A 17,381-nucleotide genomic window follows, 5' to 3' on the forward strand; every position below is an offset into this window, starting at 1 on the left:
TGCTTTTAAGTCTGGCCCCCAGGCAACTTTATTTATTAACATACAAATAAAATCACATTTCAGCACAAATAAAATATTACCATAATATCCTCTGGATAAAACAGCAGATAACAGAAGTTGCATCAGCAGTAGATCAGCAGCATGCCTGCCCTGCACTGTATTAGTGAGTCTAATTTTGCACCGCATCCCTTAATAAATTAATATATATTTACACCTGTGTGGGCCTTCATAACACGTGGTGCCACAACGTGTGGGTGGGCTGTTCCCATAGCCCCACTGGCCCTTTGAGAGCCCATCCATGCCCTACTCCGCTCTGCTCACAAGATTTCTTGAGTTTAACACTGTGCCTTTTGTAGAACTGGCTGGCAGCATCCATATTCCCACTTCCCTCCACTGCAAGCCTCCATGGCTGCTGGTACACTCCCCAAGCCCTGTGCTGCCCTGCATTTCCAGGTCAGATCTCTAAGAGTGCCTGTCTGCCCTGTGCTCTGGCAAGCCCTATGCACTCTAGCCCCTCTTTTTTATTTAAAATTTGTTTCTATACATTTTAAATGAAAAGATCCATCACTTTCCCCATTTTTTTTATCCTCCCTCCATTCCTTTCATATTGGTGGAATTATTAAGGCAACTCCACATAGTTAAAAGGTAGGTTTATTTTGTGGGGTAACTTACAAGTAATGGCATAGGTTACAGGGCAAGAAGAGGTGAAGTGCCATCCAGCAGTGTTCTCTGGAGAACTCTGCTTGATCTAACTCTAGCGTCCAGGATCCAGGAACCAAGAGAGCAGGCACATCTGCATCTCAGGTCTTAAGGGCTCCTGTCTCAGCCCCTCCTCATAGGCATGACAGTTACCAAAAGCCTCAATGGGGATAGTACTTCCAGGTCAAAGTTAGAACAACTACCCACTATATCGCCCCCTTTTGTCTAAATAAGAAAGTGGTGAGTATCCCCACCTGTCACTCGAGAGACCAGGGTTTGATTTCCCAAAGGGGAGCCAAGCAGCTGCAGGAGCCAGACAGAACCAAAAAAAACTTCAACTACACTTTCCATATACTTCCATTCAATCTCTTCTTTGTTAAATATGTATGAATAAGTACACTGAATATATGATTACACCCTGCTGAATCTACTTTTGTTAGTTTGATGTATATGGTTTGAGGGCTGACCACATTGTACTGGATAAACTATTAAGGAACTCATCCCTGCCTGGGGCTAATTCTCTTAACTGAAGGAGAATTCCACTTTTTTTTGGGGGGGGGCGGGTTTCGAGATAGGGTTTCTCTGTGTAGTTTTGGTGCCTGTCCTGGATCTCGCTCTGCAGACCAGGATGGCCTCAAACTCACAGAGATCTGCCTGGCTCTGCCTCCTGAATGCTGGGATTAAAGGCATGCACCACCACCGCCCAGCCGAGAATTCCACTTTTTAATCAGCATCATGTGTCTGATACTCACTAGGCTGCCTTGGACAGGAAACATAATCAAGAACAGAAAACTTGGATTGAAAAATACCTTAGCGTTTAAGAGTACTGAAGTGCTGTGTGATGTTATGTATGCTGTGAAAATGTGTTGCTTTGATTGATTGATAAATAAAATGCTGATTGGTCAGTAGCCAGGCAGAAAGTATAGTATAGGTGGGACAAGCAGAGAGGAGAAGTCTAGGAAATGTAAGGCTGAGTCAGGAGACGCAACAAGTTACCTCAAGGAGAAACAAGATGTAAGGATACTGGTAATCCATGTGCCACATGGCAAGGTAGATTTATAGAAATGGGTTAATTAAAGATAGAGGAACTAGATAACAAGAAGCCTGCCATGACTATACAGTTTATAAGTAATATAAGCATCTGAGTGGTTATTTTATAAATGGGCTGCAGGACTGCGGGGGCTTTGCAGGACCTGGAGAGAAACTCTCCAGCTACAAATGACACCCAATGGCTTGAATTTCCACCTGAAACCTTAAAATACTTAACAACCAATTCTAAAAGGAGCCGGAAACATGTCTCATTTGAGTGGTGAGATGCCGCAACATGTGGGCTTCAGCTACTTTATGGCAGGTTTGTGGCATGTGTGCTTGATCTATTCCCGTCAAATTACACAGAGGTTTCTATAAACCGTGCAACATGGTGCATGGTGAATTTAGCCTTTGCTAGAAAAAAAAAAAGAGGTTTCTGGGCTACACGCTGCTTTGATAGAAGCATAGACCCACTGCTTCTGAGAGTTGATGGCTCCCAGAACTGGTGGTAAATGTACCACTGCCATGTTGAAAAGCTGAGGTGGGGGAAACCAGCAGCCACAGCAGCTGTTTTGGTCTTAAAAATGCTACAGTTTAAAGCAATAGGTTCACAATATGGCAGATTCAGATGAAATAGTTTACAATGTGTGTAAAAATATATGTAGGCTTGGAACAGAGACAAAAAGGAATATATGCAGTTATATAAAGTAATAGATAGTTTTAAAAAATAAAGTCTTTTAAAAAAGTAAAAGTAACATAAAAAATAAGCCATGTAAAGATGGATATCACACATAGATTCTGGATTGTGCTGTCTTTGGAATTTTTAACTGCAGAGAGACATTTGATTGTAAAGTCAGTTGAATTAAACCAATATGTATATTTTAAAGGTACCTTGACTTCAAAATTTGGATGTAAGGATATGTTGCTTTGGAAATGAGGCTCTGCTTTAGTTTCCACAGAAATCAAGAGGCTATGGATTTGTTCCAGATTAAGATACATCAGGTTTGACCAGCCAAGACCCCCTGACAGGTCTCTGATGACACCATGGCCCACATGATACAATATCCAGAATGGTTTCAAGGCAACTGGCTCAGACAATACAGCCTCACAGACTACTCCATAATCCTAAAATTTTCCTTTTGTCCCCATAAGAATACAGTGCCCTCATCCAACAGGAAGTAGTATGAAAAGATATGCCCAAATTCCCAAATATATAAAGCTAGCTTTGGAGATGAAATTTGCTCACTTCTCTAAACCCAAGCATATTGCTAAAAAAAAAAAAAAAAAAAAGGTTGAGAGATTTTTCTGTCCCATATCAGAAAAGCCCTCTGGTGTAGGACAGAGAAAAACTAATATTTTTATTTAAAGCAGGTTGATTATAAATTCAATCTCTTTCTAAAGAAAAAAAGGGGGATATGATATAGATATGATAGGATGAAAGGGTAGATTATTGAACCTACTTTTAAAGAGCGACAACTTGTTTAAAAAATGTTTTACATTGTTATAGATTTTAGTTTATTGATACAAATTTAAAGTTAATTTTGTTTTACTGTATGTAAATTTCTACTCTTGTTTGAGGTATGTTTGTGTAACTCATTTAGATTGTAATGGATAATTAAAAATACAGATTAATAATTAGTCTTCTATGATGGTCAAACTTATAGTCAAGTTAAGTTTTCTAGGTATACATAGATATAATTCAATGAGGTAGGTAATCTTCAAACACTTCAAAGACCTACAGAATATGGCATTTAAAATGTTTTAAAAATTTAGACTTTCTGGACAGTGAGACATGTCTGCTCCTGGCAGCACCAATTTACTTCAGAGAGGAGGATGAGCATTGAAGATACTTCGTATGGAGTTTATCTTCTTCTTGGAAAAATAGCCATTTGGGTAAGAAACTGTTCTTGACTGGACTGCTTGAAAAAAATGTATCGACTGGACATGCAAGACCCATAGGAAGGTGGCCACTGAACTTTGCTTGGCAAAATGGCCCTTCAGGTTCCTGCTATGCAGAGGAGACTGCCAGACATTCTACAGGATACAGAGAGAAGTGACTGAGAGAATCTAGGCCTGTGGGCTGAAGACAGAAGCCCCAACTTTACAGAAGAACTTTGGATGACTGTCCAGGCTGCCAGTTTTCTCTGTCTACTCTCGCAAGACTCCCAAAAGTTGCTTGTGTCCTTCTGCCATTTCTCAGGTAATATTATATCCTTCTGAGATCTTTGATGTGGTTGAAGACTAGATAGCTATAATTTTCCTTAGTTATGATAAAAGATAAGTTAGATATGAAACCTTAGATTCACAAATATAGGATAGATTAGACATCTTTAATTTTGCCAAATATAGACTAGATATTATAAATAGACTAGATATTATAACTGTAATTCTTGCTTGATAATTGTTTTGTTATATGTAATTTTACTATGTTAAAGTTAAAAACCTTTGTTTTTGAAAAAAAAGAAAAGGGAAGTGCTGTGGGTTGTTCTATATGCTGTGAAAATGTGTTGCTTTGATTGATAAATAAAATGCTGATTGGCCAGTAGCCAGGCAGGAAGTATAGTATAGGTGGGACAAGCAGAGAGTAGAAGTCTAGGAAGTGTTAGGCTGAGTCAGGAGACGCGGCCAGTCACCTCAAGGAGAAAGAAGATGTAAGGATACTGGTAAGCCACGTGCCACATGGCAAGGTACAGATTTATAGAAATGGGTTAATTAAAGATAGAGGAACTAGATAACAAGAAGCCTGCCATGGCCATGCAGTTTATAAGTAATATAAGCATCTGAGTGATTATTTTATAAATGGGCTGCGGGACTGCGGGGGCTTGGCAGGACCTGGAGAGAAACTCTCCAGCTACACTGAAGATTCTTTCAGAGAACCCAGATTCCATTTCCACTATATATAGGAGCTCACTGCTATCTGAAATTGCAGTTCCAAGGGTTCTGAAACCATCTCCTGGCCTCCCTGGTGACTAAGCATGAATGGGTTACAAAGACATGCATGTAAGAAAAACACCATGAACATAAAATAATGACTGGAATTAGATTTTAAAAAAACAAATAAAATAAAAAAGCAACAACAACAAAAAACATAAAAGACAACTTGCACCATAAAACTTAATTTTCAAAGTGTATGTGGTAGTGTATTCTTACAATATCAACACTCCAGACACAAAGGCAGGAAGATCATTGTGAGTTTTAAAGCATGTGCTTTAAAGCATGCTTGTGCTCATTGGAAAAAAAGAACAAAACTAAATAACATACAAAAATGGAGCATTGGAAAATTGGGACAACACAATACCTCTTAAAGTCATCTCATGTGTCTGCCACTTGTACTCATACAATAAATATTGTTAAGCATGGTAGCAAATGCCATTAAACCCAGCTATAGGAAGGAAAAGGCAGGTAGATATCCCTGTATTTGACAGTATGTTCTTTGACATAGTCACTTCCAAAGTAATGCCCATCTCAAAAAGACCTAATTTTGATTTGTTCTCCTGGTTTAAGACAGGGCCTTATTTATAATCCCACATGACCTTGATTCAAAATATACTACACTACATAATACATATTATGTCTTTAATAAATACTAATGTATACTTAATTCTTAAATGTGTCTCTCCCTCATAAGACCACACTTTCCCAACATCCTTTATTTCTACTAACATTTATACGAAATCCACAATAAACATGTATTTTTTTATCTAGGCGTGGTGGCAATGGTACACACCATTACTCCAAGATTTGAGAGGCAGTTGTAGCTCTGTAAGCTCCAGGCCTAGCCTATTTAATTCATAGTGAATTCTAGGCCAGACAGGTTTAGAAAATGAGACTGTGTCCCAAAATACACACAATCCAAAAGTCTCAACTTAATAAAGTTCTAGGGTGAGAAGATGGGTTAGCAGATAACGTACTCACCTTGGAAGTAAGAACCTGAGTTATTATCCCTTTACATCTGCATTAGAAAGCCAGTTGCAATGGTGTGTGCTTATAATTCAATGCTTTTAAGACAAGATTGGAGACAGAGAGGAGAAAGCCTGCAAGGATATGGGTATATGATATAAATCTAGAGAATGTCTCAAACATGATGAAGGGAAAGGCCCAACAACCAAGGTAGTTCTCTGACTTTTACACCCATACTACAACACCCATGCATACCTTCCCATACATTAATGAGCACAAACATACAGTCATAAGTAAATTATTAATAAAATACAAGTGGAAGAAGTGGCACACTCTTTTTATTCTAATATTTGGGAAGCAGAGGTAGGAAGATTTCTAGGAAGATTTCTATGAGTTTGAGGCCAGCCTCATCTACATTTTGAGTTCCTGGAAAGCCAAAGATACAAAGACAGACCCTATCTCAAAATAAATAAAATTCCAACTGTAATTTGTATTGACTCATGCTGATTATGCCTGCCTGTGAAAAAGCATATTTGAGAAAACCCTCCTAGAGATAGAAAGGAATCCCTTTTGATACTAAAAAATTGAGTTTTCTCTCAACAGAGAGAAAGGAAGTGTTGAGGAAGTGGCAGAACACTGGTGGTGGATCTAGCCTCAAGCAGAGTACACATGACTCAATGGAGAGTATACCTGTGCAAGCCATAGAACGGAGAGGGGACATGAGAGTTGGGGAGAATCCTTTGCTCTTTTTCCATGGTAAATCTTAGACTATACTGAGGAAGAGTTTCTTCATGATGACTGCATTATTCCTTTCCAGCTCCCCCTGTGGTACAGGTCACAGTAAAATATTATAAGAACTCAGCTGGTTATAGCAAAGCCACTACCTGAAGGGATCAAGGAATTCCTTCAGAAGAAGTCAAATTCCAAGGAGCTTTTGGTGTTATTTGGCTTGTTACATATCAGCTGTCTTCTGTTATGAAAGTCATGTGTGCCTTCATAGTTTTCCCAAATGATTTTTCCCTAAGAAGTGCTAACAGTGTGGACTGATCACTCTCTGGACATATACATTCAAGGTATTTGGAGAATAGCCTCAGGAAAGGCTTCCTTCCCCCCAGCCCATCCGTTTCTCCCCTTTCAGCACTGGAATCAGATATCTCCCTTAGCCACTTTCAAGGACTAACAGAAATAACAAGTCCAGACCACCACATGCTAGTCTCCTGATTTAAGGTAAATTCCACAAGGAGACACTGCCTAGGCCAGGTGAACCTTAAATAATAGCTTTACACAATTTAGCTCGGACCCTCCTTTCTTATAGCCTTACTAACTTTATAGACCCCTAACTTCTTACCTAACCATTTTTCAGGATGTACACTGAGCATATAGATCCCCTTTTTGATATACTAACCAGTCATTAACACTTAGTTGACCTCTTTTACCACTCCCATTTTGGATTGTAAAAGAATGCCTGGTGGTCACTGCCTGAGGGAAATTCTTACCTATCTTTATGACCCCATAGAATTCAAGCCTGATGACCTTCTTCTTTCAGGAGATTGCTATTGCTTTGGGAGGAATATGGAGAACTTAGAGATGGAGAATGGAGAGAGAGGAGGATTTTGATTAAAGAGAATGTGTGGATGAGATAGATGGAAGATGAGGAAGAGTCAGATGGGGAAGTACTACCTGGGTAAGAACAAGATGAAAAGGACATAGATGAGGCAGAATCAAGACAAGAGAATTAAGATAGAACTTAGAGGAAGCAGTAGATAAATATAGAGAGAAATCAGGCAAGAAAGGAGCTAGGTACAAGAACAGAACTGATGCTGTGTAAATAGGATGATGTTATCTCAGAGGCTGAGATTCTACTTCCCCAAAATAGTCCTCGCCATTCATAATTTTTTCTCCTAAGGCCCTGGGACGTATAATATTAAGGCTTGTCTCTGATATATTATACAAGACCCATGAACAAATCTGACTTCTGAGATTGGAGGTGAGTCAGAGAGTAAATTTTTTGAGGAAATGACACCATGGGTCCTGAGACAGGTTCTGACACAGCAGGGCTTTTTAGAGCTCAGCAGCCAGAGAAGCAGGGCAAAGGTTTTTTTCTGGTCTTTGTTTTTGGTCATCCCAGTGAACTGTCACCTTTTTCTGAGTTGGCTCTAATGCAGACAAGGCATGGGCCTCTGTGGATGCACAAGAAACTGTTTGAGACTCAGTGTCATCTAAGTTTGTCAGTTAGCATATTTGATTTCTTTGTCTATCCTCATATCCTGAGGATGGAGAATAGGCCAGTTTTGCCTTACTCACCTGTGGGTCCTGAGCACAGTGTGTGACTGGTTTGTAATGTTTTCAATTGGTAGGTTACCCAGACCTCTCATATGGATAATGGTGGATGTAGCTAGCAGTTGACAGATAACCATGTTTCTAGAAGTCAGCTGAAGTGGCTAATGATTGCAGAGTGATAATTGCCACCTTCTCTTTGCCCTTTCATGCTTAAGCCCCTCTTAGTTTTGAATGTATCCTGACAGCTTTTCTCAAGTGCCTCAATTGACTTATTTTTGGTTGTAAAATTGACTTATTTTATAGGGCTTGTACATAGCTTGGTAGTAGAGTAATTGCCTTGCATTTATAAGGTCTTTGGTTTTTATGGTGATATTTTATTTGTACTGAAATGTGATTTTATTTGTATGTTAATAAATAAAGTTGTCTGGGGGTCAGAACTAATAGCAAGCCATAGCAGAAGTCTGGCAGTGGTAGCACCCGCTCTTAATCCCGATCTCTGTGTGTTCAAGGATACCATCAGCATGGAGACACACGCCTTTAATCTCAATACCAACGATAGAAGATCTGGAGGTCTGTATAGATGGGCAGTGATGAGGAGGTTATGTGGTTGGGTTTACAACCAATGAGAAGGCAGAACAAAAAGTCTATAAGAAGACAGACACACAGGAAGTAGTTCTCTGGCTGAGGAGGACAGCAGCAGCAGTGAAGGGTAAGGTTTTTAGCTCTTAGTTATTGCTCTGACCTCTTGGCCTTTTTAACTCTGAAATCAGCTCTGTGTTTCTTACTTTAAAAGACGGTTACATCTACAGGTTTTATCTTAAGGCCAAAAAATAAAAGAGAGGAATAAATGAAGAATCCAAATACATCTGGGGTGTAGCACACAAGCAACAAACTTTTCAGCCCTCTTGCCATCTGGTCTCCAGACATTCCTGAACTTTCTCCATAGACTCTATTGCCATGAGTTGAGTGTTAATTTCCAGTGAGATGAATGGTCATGCTTTTAGTGAAGAGGCTGCTATTTCTGAATAAAGCACTGCTGTGAGATGTCTTTCTCTACACTATGAATATCTGTTGCTCTGATTGGTTGATAAATAAAGCTGCATTGGCCTATGGCAAGGCAGCTTAGAGCCAGGTGAAAATCCAAGCAGATAGAGAGAGAAAGAAGCAGAGAGACACCAGCTTGCTGTCCAAGGAACAACATGCCAGCAGACCAGTAAGCCATGGAACACATGGTAAAATATAGATTAATAGAAATGGGTTAATTTAAGATGTAAGAGCTAGCAAGAAGCTTGAGCCATAGGCCATGGCTATGCAATTTGTAATTGATATAAGCCTCTCTGTGTGTCATTTCCAGAATTTTGGAAGTTGCTTACAATGCATTTCCTGTTTACTTAGGTGATATTATATCCTTATGAGGTCTTTGATGTAGTTGAAGACTAGATAGTTATAATTTTTCTTGGTTATGATAAAAGATAAATTAGATATAAAAACTTCAACTCACAAATATAGAATAGCATATTTTTTTTAATTTTGCCAAGTACAAATTGACTAGATATTGTAACTGTAATTCTTGCTTGATAACTGTTCTATTTTATCTAATTTTACTATGTTAAAGTTGAAACCTTCCATTTTGATTAGACAGAAAAGGGGAAGTGCTGTGGGATGTCTTACTATACACTGGGAATATGTGTTGCTCTGATTGGTTGATAAATAAAGCTGTATTGGCCTATGGAAAGGCAGCTTAGAGGTAGGATAAAATCCGCAGATAGACAGGAAGAGAATGGAGAGGCAGAGAGAAGCCATTCTGCCACCCAGGGAGCAGCATGTAACGGCACAAAGATAAAGCCTTGGAATGTGTGCCAACATGTAGATTAATAGAAATGGAATGAGTTTAGTTGTAAGAGCTAGCTAGCAAGAAGCTTGAGCCATAGGCCATGGTCATAAGTTTGTAAATAATATTAAGCCTCTCAGTGATTATTTCATAAGCAGCTGGGGGCCGCAGGTGGGAGAGATTTGTCCTGACCACAGGGCCGGGCAAGTCCAGAGAAAACTTAAACTGCAAAGCACAGATATTAAAAATAAATATATAATATATTAAAATTTTGTGGGTCTGGAGAAATAGCTCAGAAGTTAAGAGTGATCACTGGTCTTCCAAGGAGACACAGGTTCTGCTAAATAACCCAGGTATGGTTAGCTCACAACCTCTTATACTCCAGTTCCAGGGGATCCAACTTCATCTTCTGGTTTTCAAGTGTACCCCTACACAGATGACATACACTCACACAGGGAACAATGGGGGGGGGAGGAGACAAGAATAAAAATAATTTTGTGGTAGTTTCAAGTCGAACTGTTTCCTTCATGTGTTTTTTTTTTTTTTCCCCCTTGGGTTTCTTTAGTTTCTTTAAGAGTTTTCTTGATTTCCTCCAATTTTTTCTTTGTCTTTTTTTCTATTCTTTTAAATAAATTTTTAATTTCTTTTAGGGCATCAATCATCTTCATAATGTTGTTTTTAGGGCCTCTTCTGGCTCATCTTCTTTGGGCTGTTCAGGTCTTGCTGTTTATGAATCACTAGGTTCCGGTGTACCTTATTGATTTTTATGTTGTTTAATATGTTCTTACACTGCTGTCTACCCATTTCTTCCTTTAATCTGTACAGGTGCCACCCCAGGTAACTCTTCCAATGGGTGCAGGAGGGGCATATGGCTCCAGTGGCCTCTGGTGCTACCCAGGATGGTTGCTGAGGGGGGTTGGTGGGAAGGGGGATGCTACCCAGGTCCTGGGGCTGCACTGGCTGGGGGATGGATCATGGAATGTGCCACCAGGGTCTAGGTGCTAGATAACTGGGCCTTGTAGTCCAGCAATTGAGGTCTTACCTCTTCCCCAATCAGTGAATGGAAGTGGGTCACATGGCTCTAATGAAATGTGGTTCCATAGGGGTAGGGGGAAGAGGCTGCTGCCCTTTCTCTGGGGCTATACTGGCTAGGGCTTAGGGCTAGAGAACTGTGCTCACCAGTCCAGAGATTGGGCTTTACCTGTTCCTAATTGATGCAGGGGGGCATATGACTCCAGTGATCATTGGTGCTGCTAGGGATGGGTGGTTTGGCAAGAGGGGGCTTCTTTTTTTTATTTTAAAGATTTTATTTATTTATTGTGTATACAATGTTCTGCTTGCATGTATGTCTGCAGGCCAGACAAGGGCACCAGCTCTCATTTTGGATGGTTGTAAGCCACATTGTGGTTGCTGGGAGTTGAACTCAGGACCTCTGGAAGAGTAGTCAGTGCTCTTAACCTCTGAGCCATCTCTCCAGCCCCAAGAGGGGGCTTCTTAATACAAAGTATTTGGTCAGATTATATGTAAGTCAACAGACTTATAATCAGTTTCCTGAGAGTATTTATTCTATAGAAGAGAATAAATTCAGCACTGTCAACAATCTGTTCAAGCATTTTGATCTCCATTTTTATATTGTTTGCAACACCAATCTCATGGAAAAATTTGAATTTATAACTGTATGAAGCCCTATGTGTAGGATAAAATGACTAGCCATAGAAATACATTCTGAAAATAGAGCCAGTAAAAGACATACACTTTGACCCTGAAACCAGAGCCAAAGAAATACACCCTGACCCTGAAACCAGAGTGAAAGATACATACTTTATCCCTGAATCCAGAGCCAATGAAGGAAATACCCTGACCCTGAAAAAAGACCCAAAAGGTTAAAAGGGACCAGTGAAAGAAAAACACTTTGTACCTAAAACCAGAGCCAAAGAAACACACTCTATCCTTGACCAAGTGAGCACAAACCAATTTCTGAGCTTGAATCCAACCAATCCCTGACCACAAAATCCAGCTAATCTCTGAATTTATTCAATTTCAGGGATTGAAATCTGACAGATTTCCACCCTAAAAATCTTCTCCCTGGGGAAAAAAAATCTGCCTCTAAAAAGCCCTATATAAGGCCTTTGCCTGTTCAGTTGTCAGCGGCCTTTTCCATCCTGGCAAAGACATCTACTCTCCTGGATTCCTTCCCACTAAATAAATCTCTTGAGTTCACTTTGGGTGAAGAACTTTTGCCAGAGTGAATCACAGTGGAATGAAGCAGAAAGGCAATGGGCACCTCTGCTGGAAAACTCCCATAAAGGAGAGAAGCAGAAGTAACAACTTCTCATTGGAGACTGCTATTACCCTTACTTGACTGAAGCAGAAAAGTGACAATTTAGCTGGAGCTGAGAAGAATTGGACATCTTTGCTGAGAAACTCCGTTAGGGGTGTGGATCACAGCAGCAATGGACATTTCTGCTGGGATACTCTTAGCAGAGTAGAGCAGAGCCCAGCTGTGATGGCTGTCTTTTAGAGAGGAGCAAGATTGTTACATTTTGCAGGGAGAACATTCCCCAGTGGAACACAGCTTTATGTATAGCCTGACTTCTGACAGTCAGGGTTCCTTTTTCTTCAGAGCCCAAGGTATCTAGGATGCCTTACCTCTACTGCTTCAGGTAGTGCTGGACTTCCCAACAGTCAGGAAACCTTTCTCCTCACAGTTGTAAGTATTCTGTATACTTTTTATTCACAGCAGTAGGTATGGCTGACTTCTGAAGTCAGGGCAACTTTCTCTTTAGAGTTTTAGGTATCCAGGATACCCTTTCTCCATAGCTGCGGGTATAGACTGATTTCCCAACAGTCAGAATACCTTTCTTCTTACAGCTCTAGGTATGCAGGATATCTTCCCTCTACATCTTCAGGTATAACCCAGCACCCACAGGACAGGTCACCACTGTCTGTAACCACAGTCACAGGGAACCAGATGCCATCTTTTGATCACCACTGGTATCTGCCATATACTTGGTATACTCACTGGCAAAGCTTATGCACTTAAATTTCATTCTTTTTTTAATTCCTTTTTAAGATAACTGGCACATGAATAAAAGCTTTCTTACATTATGTAACCATATACATATCTGTCTTTTCACCACTTGCATATCTAGTGCACTAAGAGGCCAGAACAATGCACCAGATCTCCTGGACATGGAAATACAGATAGTTCTAACCAATCTGAAATAGGTGATAGGAATCAAACTTGAGTACCCAAGAGGAGCAGTACTACTGAGCCAACTGTCCAGGTCTCAAATATGTCATTAGAATGCTGAAGATGAAGATGTCCACTGCTCCTGTCTCCTATCACTTAAAGGTGGGGAAAGTCCCCTCTAAATGGTTGTCAAAGGATTCAATGTATTTCTATGCCTCTGTAAAAGGACTCTTTAAATTGCTTCTTATTTTCATTGTTAACAAAGTTCTCTCACACAAAAACACACTGACATCACAAAATTACAATAAAATCTTTTTAAGCAAACAATTTTTTCACTTGCAAAAATTTCACTCTTGTAAGCACTCATTTTTGTAACAAAGGTGTTAAGGCATCGGATGGCTTACATACAGAGCTTTTCTTCACTGTGAATTGGTTTGTGTAATAGAAAGCAAGCACACAGCCTTGAAGTCTGAGAACTCAATTATTCTAACTTGGTGGTATCATTTGGGAACATTTTGGAAATGCTGCCCTGCTGGAGGAAATATGACACTGGGGGAAGGCTTTGAGAATTTACATACACATACAATTTCCAGTTCTTACTCTCTGCTTCATGCTGAAGGTTAAGGATGTGAGTTCTGAGCTTCCAGATATAGCTGTCATGTACGACACTTGTTGCCAAGCCATTTTGTGATGATCCTGTATCTCTCTGGAACTCAGGGCCAAATTAAACTCTTCTATAAGATGACTCTTATAAAAGGGCTATGAAGGAAAAACTACCCTGACTGTCTGAAATCAGGCTACACCTAGACATTATATCACAACAACAGAAAAGAAACTTATACAAATCCATAAAGTTTTACACCTGAATTAGTTATTTCATTTAATGGAACAGAAGTATAAAATCTAAAAGTGTTACATTATCATTTAAAATTCATATTGTAAGTTTTATAACTCTGGGGGGAAAGGTACCCTGACTGTCAGAAGTCAGGCTATACCTAGAGCTGTAAAAACAAGGTACCCTGGATATCTACAGCTGTGAGGAGAAAGTCAAGTAATATCTGAAGCAGTGGAGAGAAGGTAACCTGGATACATAGGGCTCTGAAGAAAAAGGAATCCTGACTGTCAAAAGTCAGACTATACCTAAAAGCTGTGTTCCAGAGGTTAATGCTCTCCCTGTAGAATATAGCAATCTTGCTCCTTGCCTAAGGAGAGCCATTACCACTGGGCTCTGCTCTACTCTGCTAAGAGTTTCCCACCAAAGCTATCCATTGCTTCTCCACCTCACTCCACTTTGGAGTTGCCCAACAGAGATGTCCATTTCTTCTCAGTTCTAACCACAATTGTTACTTCTCTATTTCAGTCAAATAAGGGGAAAACTGCTGCAGAAATGTAGCAGTCTCCATTGAAAAGTTGTTACTTCTTCAATTCTTTAAGGGAGTTTTCCAGCAGAAGTGTCCATTGCTTCTCTGCTCCAATCCACTAATGAGTTTCTGATCCACTTTGGTGAAAGGCCTTCATGATGGAGGAATCCAGAATGGCTGCCTCTACCAGGATGGAATAGGGCAGCTGCCTACTGGACAGGCAAAGGGCTTATATAGGACTTCTTAGGGGCACAGGGTGAGAATTGGTCAGATTTCCATCCCTGAGATTGAACAAATTTAGAGATTCGCTGGATTTCAAGCTCAGTGATTGGTTGGATTCAAGCTCAGAGATTGGTTGGTTTGTGCTCACTTTATCAAGGATAGAGTGTGTTTCTTTGGCTCTGGGTTTCAGGCCCAAAGTGTGTTTCTTTCACAGGTATCTTTTACCCTTTTGTTTCCCTTTTCAGGATCAGGGTGTTTCCTTCACTAGCTCTGCATTCAGAGATAAAGTGCTTCTTTTGCTCTGGTTTCAAGGTCAGGGTGTATTTCTTTGGCTCTGGTTTCAGGGCCAAATTGTGTATATTTCACTGGCTCTATATTTCAGGGTATGTTTCTTTGGCTGGCCATTTTACCCTACACATAGGGCTTCACATAGTTATAAATTCACTTTTTCATGAGGTTGCTGGTGTACACAATATAAAAATGGTGATCAATCTGTTATTGTTGACACTGTCGATTTTTTTTTCTATAGAATACTCTCAGGAAACTGATTATAATTGGTTTGTCTAATGAACTTACCAAATACTTTATATTAAGAAGTTCTTTCTCACCAAACCAACCAACCCCAATGGCACCATGGACCTCCTAAGTCATATGTTCCCATGTACCGATTAGGAGCAGGTAAGGCTCAATCTCCAGACTGGTCAGCACAGTTCTCTAGCCCCTCCCCCTACTGGGGCAGCCCAAAAGAAAGAACAGCAGCCTCCTCCCTCACCAACCATCCCCATTGGCAGCCGTGTCCACAGGAGCCATAGGACCCCCTTCCATGTACAAATTGGGGAAGAGGTAAGACCCAAATTGTTGGACTGGACAGATTAGTTCTCTAGCCTTTAGGACCCATGGGTACATTCCTTGCCCCACCCAAGTCAGTGCATTCCCAGAGACCTGGTAGCAGCCCTTTTCCCCCACCCCATTACCAAGGATCCCCTGGGGCACCAGTGACCACCATAGCCATATGCCCCTCCTGCACTAATTGGGAAGAAGAGCAACCACAGGAGCCACAGGACCCCCCTCCCCCCTGCACCAATTGGAAGAAGAGCGACCTGGAGTTCCACCTGTATGGGTTAAAGGAAGAAATGGATAGACAGCAGTGTAAGAACACAATAAAAGGTAAAGAGCAATACGATACCACCAGAACCTAGTGATCCTTCAACAGCAAGACCTGAACCTCCCAAAGCAGATGATCCAGAAGTAAGAGACCTTAAAAACAAATTTATGTAGATGATAGAGGCCTTGAAAGAAGAAATAAAAGTTTTCTTAAAAGAATAGAGGAAAAGACAAAAATTTGGAGGAAAACAAGAAATCTCTTAAAGAAACTCAAGAAACTGAAGAAAAAACAATCAACGTGAAGGAAACAGTTCAAGACTTCAAATTGAAATAGAGGCAATAAAGTAAACAAAAACTGAAGGAATTGTGGAAAACAAAAATCTGAGTAAACAAACAGAAACTACAGATGCAAGCTTAATCAAGAGAATATAAGAAATGGCAGAGAGAATCTTAGGTAATGAGAATAAGATAGAACAGATTCATCCATCAAAGAAAATGTTAAATCCACCAAATTTTTAACAAAAACCATCCAGGAAATTTGGGACACCATAGAAAGACCAACCATAAGAATAATAGGAATAGAAGAAGGAGAAGAATTCTAGCTCAAAGGCACAGAAAACATTCAACAAACTCATAGAAGAAAACTTTCCCAACATAAAGAAAAATATGCCTTTGATGGGACAAGAAACATACAAAACACCAAATAGACTAGATCACAAAAAATGTCCACATGCCACATAATACTCAAAACACTAAACATACAGAATAAAGAAAGAATATTAAGAGCAGCAACGGAAAAAGATCAAGTAACATGTAATGGCAGATCTGTCAGAATTACACCTGACTTCTCAATGAAAACTGTCAAAGCCAAAAGTTTTTTTCACAGATGTTCTGCAGACACTATGAGAACATGGATGCTAGCACAGACTACTATACCCAGCAAAGCTTTCAATCACCAAAGATGGAGAACATAAGACATTCCATGACAAAGCAAGATTTAAACATTACATATCCACAAATGCAACCCTACCAACAGTACTAGAAGGAAAACTCCAACCCAAGGAAGTTAGCAGCAACCCCCAAAACACAGGCAATAGATAAACCCATGCTAGCAAATCCCAAAGAAGGGAAGCACACACATACACTACAACCAAAAAAATAACATGAATTAACAATCACTGATCACTAATATCCCTTTATATCAATGAATTAATTTTGCCTAGAAAAGACACAGGCTAATAGAATGGTTACAAAAACAGGATCCATCCTTCTGCTGCAAACAAGAAACATAACTTCAAAACAGACATTAACTCAGAGTAAAGATTTTCCAATCAAATGGTCCTAAGAAAGAAGCTGGTGTAGCTATTCTAATATCTAATAAAATAGATTTCAAACTGAAGTCAATCAAAAGAGATGGAGAAGGACATTTCATTTTCATCACAGGAAAAATCCATCAAGATGAAGTCTCAATTCTGAACATTTATGCCCCAAATACAAGGGCACCTACATTTGTAAAAGAAACATTACTAAAGCTTAAATCACATGTTAAAACCATACACGTTAATACTGGGATACTTCAACAACTCTCTCACCACTGGACAGGTCTGCGAGACAGAAATATAACAGAGATATAAGGGAACTAACAGATGTTGGCTCAAACAGATCAGACATCTGTAGAACGTTTCACTGAAACACAAAAAAATATACATTCTTCTCAGCATCCCATGGAACTTTCTCCAAAACTGACCACACAGTCAATAGC

The sequence above is a fragment of the Peromyscus eremicus genome, chromosome 1 (genome assembly GCF_949786415.1).
Source record: "Peromyscus eremicus chromosome 1, PerEre_H2_v1, whole genome shotgun sequence".
NCBI classification, from domain to species: domain Eukaryota; kingdom Metazoa; phylum Chordata; class Mammalia; order Rodentia; family Cricetidae; genus Peromyscus; species Peromyscus eremicus.